The sequence below is a fragment of the Bison bison genome, unplaced genomic scaffold (assembly GCF_000754665.1).
Source record: "Bison bison bison isolate TAMUID 2011002044 unplaced genomic scaffold, Bison_UMD1.0 scf7180017864295, whole genome shotgun sequence".
NCBI lineage: Eukaryota > Metazoa > Chordata > Mammalia > Artiodactyla > Bovidae > Bison > Bison bison.
In genome coordinates, this window is record NW_011494867.1 from 802,843 (window position 1) to 809,698 (window position 6,856).

Here is a 6,856-nt window from a genome sequence, read left to right on the forward strand (position 1 = left end):
GCTCGGGGACCTTCTTGGTCAGACGCCCCGCCTCCCGGCCGAGGGGTGGGGCTTGCAGCCGGGCATCGCCTTCTGCCTGGGGGGCATCCCTGCCCTCCGCCCATGCCCGCTCCAGGCTTCATGCTGGATGCTGGTGGCCCGGGCCCTGACCCACCCCTCGCCTGCCCTCCTCTGGGCCCCATGAGGCAGTAGGCGCTCACATCTGCAGACCTCCCAGCGCCAAGCAGGAGGGAACAGGAGCTGGGGAAGAAGGGAGTGGGACCCGGCCCATTGCTTCCCGTGCAGGAGGTGCCTCGGTCTCTCCTGGGCTGGCCCCTGGCTTGTGTGGAGTCCTGGGCAGCCAGCCTGCAGCCTGACTTTGCTCCCTGACCCTGGGCCACAGAGAGATTCAGACAGGCAAGTGTCTGCCTCCAGGTCCCATCAGGTCCTCCGCATTTCCTGAAAACTCAGAGCAGATGGTCTGGGCCTCTGCTCAGGTCCCCTCCCGCCTGTCCACCAGTACCCATACGCGCACGCACACACACACACACACACACACACACACACACACCGCCTCCCCCCACCGCCCCGCTGCAATGCAAGGCCCACACACCCACATACACACAAACCCTGCCTCCCCCCGTGCCGCTGCAGTGCAAGGCCCAGGTGGCCATGGCCTGGTTCTGCATGAATTAGAACTGACTCACTGCACACTCACGGCCCTCATTTCAGTACAGAAAGGGAGAGAAGAACTTTGCTGATTGGTTCCTTCCCCAGGACGTTAGTGGAAGCAGCTGAGTTTTCAGTCCTTTAAATTGAGTTGTTTAGTCCCATCCAGCCTTCTTCACCCGCGGTTGGTTTTTGTGTGCGTGTGCATTTAAAGGGAGCCGGAGGAGACACAGTCCATTAAACAGCTCTGTTCAGGTTCCGGCTGTGGAAACTCGATTTGCTGAGATGCCAGATGTTGTCGGGTTTTGGGGCGCATCTTGTGGGCCTCCGGCGGGGAGGAGGCTGCCGCTGCTCTTGGGGACAGTTGCCGGGGGCGGGGCGGGCAGGCAGGGCTGCGGTTAGCAGCAGTTCAGCATCCCCGCCTCCCATCACCCTCCCGGGGAGGGACTTGGGAACCCATATTGCTGCTGAGTCGTGATCTGCCATGTCCTGGTTCTTCTACAGAATCCTGTCCCTAAGTAGCCCCTGCTGAATCCGATGACCTTGTGGGCATCCTGGGTACTTGGCAATGGAAATGCAGCCATGAACAAGACAAAGTTCCTCTTCTCCTGGTGCGAGCTTCCGTTCCAGGGCATCCAGAAAGTGCCCTCTGCGAGGTTTCCCCAGTTATTTTCAGGCACGGCCCTCATCTCAGATTGGAGATCCGGAGGTGCGAGACCCTGAAAACCCATTGAGTCAGATCGGCCCGCAGCCAGAGCAGAGTGGGGGGAGGCCCCTCGCTAATAGAACGTAACCACAGCCTACCCACGTAGGGCCGTACACTCAGCCTAGGTGCCTCAACGCCTGGGTTAGCCCTTTAATAACTGCCAACTTGTCTGAAGTCATCCCAGTGTCAGGGAATGTGTTTAGACACCTTCCCTGTAGTGTCCAGAGAACCCTCAATAGTTCTTCTGCGGGAGAATACTGTTATTATTTCCATTTGGCAATTCAGGAAGTAAGGCTGGGGAGGTGAGTAGCTGGCACCCGACTAGGGGATGGTGGGGCCAAAACCAAGTCTGTCTGTCCCCAGAGCGCTCAGTCGCTGAGCCTCCGGACCTGTGTTTACCATGTGTGGCCCCCAAGCTTGTGCTTAGTCATCATATCATCATCCCCATCATCTGGCCTTTTTCTCTTGTTGCGCATGTTCTCGAGAAGACTGTCTAGTCTGGTGTGGAGAGGGCTGTGGGGCTTTGGAAAAAGCTCTCCCTCGGCACCCTGACCCGTCGTCCACTTTTCCATTGATTTACAGCTCTGTTTATCCGGGACATCCCATCTGTGGTCTATGCCGCACATGTTTTCCTCTCCCAGTGTGAAGATGATAAGCCCGCATACCCATCAGGTTTGCGGTATGGGGAGAGGCGCTGGCCCTGGGGGACAGAGTGTACCAGGTGTCCGTGATGCAGGAGCTAGGCGCAGGGAGAGGCTGAGCCTCAGAGCCCCAGCTCCGCCGCCACGTTCCCCAGCCCCCGGGCATGTGGCCTCACGGGTGTCTCAGGCCCTTGTTTCTCTGCCCGCCTCCCCTGCCCCTTCCAGGGACGGCTCGGCAGTCCACACCCCTCTGGGATCCTCGGTTGTCTTTGCTTCTCCTAATTCAGGATAAGTGGCTGCTCCCTCAGTACCGCCTGCTCCTCGCAGCCTTGATCTGAAAATCCCTTTTGTCAGAAAGAATTTTGCAAGTGTCAAATTAATATTCTTGGCACTGGAGTAGAAATTCTCTCATCAGCTAGCGATCCAATGATTTGTTTTTAAGTGAAAATGCGACCCTGATCCCACAGTCTGGAAGGCGAGGCACATCCGCAGTGCTTCCTGCAGGACCCGCGGGAGGCGGGGCCGCTCTTTCCCTGCCCAAAGGTGCCAGCATCGGCCACCTCCCGAGCCCGCAGCTGCCCGGGTAGGCTCTGCCCATGAGCCCCCGGATGACAGACAGGTCCTTTCCACGTTTCCTGTGGCGTGGCCAACCCGGAGGGGCCTTGGTGGTTCCCATCCCCACCCCGGCCTCAAGCACAGCTGCCTCCCCACTGCATTTCAGATCCTCTGCGGGTCACGGCAGGTACGCGTCATCACACACATGCCTAGAGCAAACTCTGGCGTCAGCTGTGGGCTTCAGAGGAGATGTGTCTCGGTGCAGGCACACTGACTGTAACAGGCGCACTGCCGTGGTGAGGAAGACCTGTGAGGGGGAGGCTGTGCGCGTGCGGGGCCGGGAGTGCATGCGAAACCTCTGTTACCTTCTGCTCAGTATTGCTGCAAACCTGAAACTGCTCTAAAAGTCGAGAATCTATTTTAAACAAAAATACATAGGATAAAAAAAAAAGTCTTAAGTTTCAGAAGAGGTCTGGAAGGATGGTCAGGTGCCCCTCCTCCCCAGGGACCTGGGCCGGGAGCCTGACTGCTCTGACCTGCATGGAGGTCGGGAGGCAGGGTGTCTCCATGTGCCCCGCCGACTGCTGTTTCAGGAGGCCGAGGAAGACTCCCCGTCTGAGCCTGGCCCTTCCTAACAACCTGTCCATCACCCTCAGATTCTTTAGGGGCAAATCGTGCCCCCAGGAGGGAAGGCCTGCTGCTGTAAATGGACTGTCCTTCCATGTCCGCCCCAGAAACAAGGGCTTCCCCTTGTTGCCTTCATCTGAGAGCAGCTTAGAGAAGCGGGGGTGGCCTGACACCCCTCGCGCTGGCTTCCTTCGGAAACCTTGGGGGTGCTATGTGCTGAACCCCGTGTCTGGGAGAAGGAGAGGCGGAAACCAGTTTATGGAGTCACGGCCCTGGTCAGGGTGCATCGTACCCTTTGTCTTCAGGAATCTGCCTGGTGTTCCAGGAGTAGTTTCATTTTCCTCCGTTTGACATGAGAGGAAGCTCAGGCATGAGGGGGATAACTTGCCAGGAGCCAGCCTTGGAAGCTGGGTCTGTCAGATCCCAGATCATCTAAACCCCACACGAGGTCTGCCGTCACTCACCTCAGTGAGAGTGCTGCAGGGAGGGGTACTGCTCTATCCAGGCTGGATGCACTTGGCTCTGACCTGCCCCCCGGGCTGCCCCAGGTCTGCTGAGCCCCCCGGGCCCCACCCCAAAGCAGTGAGCTGTGCCAGGGACGGCCGAGGGTGGTGTGGCAGCTGCCCCGTGGAGAGCGGGACAACCTCTGCCCCATGCTGCCCCCACTGTATGGTAAGGCTGAGTCACCTCCCCACCTCTGCTCTCCTCCCTGGAACGTGCTCAGGCTCTGTTCAGTTCTGTAGCTCAGTGGTGTCCGACTCTTTGCAACCTCATGGACTGCAGCATGCTACGCTTCCCTGTCCATCACCAACTCCGGGAGCTTACTCAAACTCATATCTGTTGAGTCAGTGATGCCATCCAACCATCTCATCCTCTGTCATCCCCTTCTCCTCCCGCCTTCAGTCTTTCCCAGCATCAGGGTCTTTTCAAATGAGTCAGCTCTTCACATCACGTGGCCAAAGTATTGGAGTTTCAGCTTCAACATCAGTCCTTCCGGTGAACACCCAGAACTGACCTCCTTTAGGATGGACTGGTTGGATCTCCTTGGAGTCCAAGGGACTCTCAAGAGTCTTCTCCAACACCACAGTTCAAAAGCATCCATTCTTTGGCAGTCATCTTTCTTTAAGGTCCAACTCTCACATCCATACATGACTACTGGAAAAACCATAGCCTTGGCTAGACGGACCTTTGTCGGCAAAGTAATGTCTCTGCTTTTTAGTATGTTATCTGGGTTGGTCATAGCTTTTCTTCCAAGGAGTAAGTGTCTTAATTTCATGGCTGCAATCACCATCTGCAGTGATTTTGCTACTGCTTCAGTTGTGTCCGACTCTCTGCGACCCCATAGATGGCAGCCCACCAGGCTCCGCCGTCCCTGGGATTCTCCAGGCAAGAACACTGGAGTGGGTTGCCATTTCGTTCTCCAATGCATGAAAGTGAAAAGTGAAAGTGAAAAGTGAAAGTGAAGTCGCTCAGTTGTGCCCGACCCTCAGTGACCCCATGGACTGCAGCCTTCCAGGCTCCTCCATCTATGGGATTTTCCAGTGATTTTGGAGCCCAAGAAAATAAAGTCTGTCACTGTTTTCATTGTTTCCCCATCTATTTGCCATGAAGTGATGAGACCGGATGCCATGATCTTAGTTTTCTGAATGTTGGGTTTTAAGCCAACTTTTTCACTCTCCTCTTTCACTTTTATCAAGAGGTTCTTTAGTTCCTCTTTGCTTTTTGCTATAAGGGTAGTGTCATCTGCATATCTGAGGTTATTGATATTTCTCCCTGCAGTCTTGATTCCAGCTTGTGCTTCATTCAGCCCGGCGTTTCTTATGATGTACTGTGCATATAAGTTAAATAGGCAGGGTGACAATATACAGCCTTGACGTACTCTTTTCCCAGTTTGGAACCAGTTACATGTCACCTCCGTTTTCCTCCCTAAAACGCGGTCAGGCTGGATCGTGTTAAGTCCCTTCCAGCCCTGACTGTGTGGTCCTGACTCCACTGCCCGGAATACTAATGCGGCCTGCTCAAAAGTGGACAGTCTTCCGTAAGAATGGGGCTTGTTTTTCCTTCTCATATCCTCGCCTGTTTTTATTTTGCTCCATTTTCATTCCATCCACTCTCCAAAACAAACAAAAACAACCCCGCCACCCCGCGCTTCAATTCTGAATGTTTCTGTACGGTCAGATCACACGGTCAGGTCGGGTGCCAGCCCGGAGCACCAAAGGGCGAGACAGTGGCGGCCAAGAGCTTGGTTCCGACTGCGGAGGGCCCGCCCCACGTGGAGGGGTGAGCCGGGCTGCCGCTCGATGGCCAGGTGAGGATGTGCGGGCCCTCCCGCCACAGGCCTCAGGGCTGGTCCTCTGCTCTCCCAGGTGGACCCCGCAGCTTCCTGCAGGGCTTGGGAGAGAAAATGAGGGGCAGGGACAGATGAGCAGGGAGAGGACCTGTGGCCAGCAAGGAGAGGCCAGGCCTGCAGCCACATGCCCCGGGGACGGGGGCTCCTAGCCCCGCAGCCCAGCAGAGGCCCCAGCCATCAGCACCGAGGAGCCCTTGGCAGAGGACTGCTACCGTGCACGGACTGGGCCCTGCGGTCTCAGGCCCAGCATTGCGCGGGGAGGCACCTCCTTGGGGTGAGGAGGGGCCCTCAGTACCCCCCGTTGGCTCCCATTACCTGCTCTAGGAAGACAGGTTTGTGCTGGGAGGGTTTTCAGTCTTTATCTCTGTCTGAATTTCCTCCATTGATGGGAAGGTGAGGACCCAGAGCTGCACCATAACTGGAGCTCAGGGCAGAAGGCTCCCCAGAGGGGTGGCTTATTTCCCAAAGCAGGAAAAGTAGGGCCCAGAGAGGAGTCACAAAGGGGAGGGGGTAGGAACCACCTTCCCCTGGACAGGGCTGGGGCTCCCGGGAGGAGCCAGCCACCTTCCCCAGCGCGTCTCTCCCTGACTCAAGTGATCAGGCGTCTCACCTAGAAAGGCCGCATCCACCAACCCTACAGAGTGCCCCAATAGAGCCACACACGCCAGGGCCGCCCCCAAATCCCCGGGAGCTCTTCAACACCCAGCTGCTTGGGCTGCAGCCTGGACCTCCGTAAACTGCTCTCTCTGGTGGGGCCTTGTGGCCTGGGTTTCCCACAGGCCCCCAGTGACTGATGCTCGTCTCTGACCGAGAACCTCGGTGTGGACCCGCCCCAGTTCCTGTCGGGAGCCTGGGGGCCAGGCCCCTGTCTGTCAGTTCCAGCGCCCTCTCTCTCTGCCATCGCCAAGGGCCCTTTTTTTCACATGCACACCCCACCCCGCCTCACTTGGGACATCGGCAGCAGCCAAGATCTCTCCCAGGACGTGTGTCCGTTTTTCCTCCTTCGGAGATAGCCAAAGCAGAGTTGGTTGCGTTTCCTTCACGTCTTCCTGTTGGCAGTTTGCAAAACCCACCGCCAGGGCAGGGAGCTGCTAGAGATGCTGCGGGCAGGAGTGTGCTGGGTGCTCGCTCGGCTCCCAGCCCACACCAGGCCTCACCATCTCCACAGCAGCCCTTCAGGCGTGCGCTCTGCTGTGTCCACCCCTCACCAAGCAGAAACCGGCTCAGAGAAGTGAGGGAACTAGGTCGGGATCTCGGCCTGATGCCCCGTGAATCCCTGAAGGTCAGTACACCACCCACTCCTCTGCCCCTCCGGGCTGGCCAGGTCCC

General features: G+C 57.4%; 1 protein-coding gene across 1 annotated transcript in view; it reads left to right on the forward strand.

Moving 5' to 3' along the window:
• VAC14 (Vac14 homolog (S. cerevisiae)) overlaps positions 1–6,856 on the forward strand; it is a 77,812-nt gene that overhangs the window by 23,272 nt on the left and 47,684 nt on the right. The gene's annotated exons all lie outside the window — the stretch shown is intronic.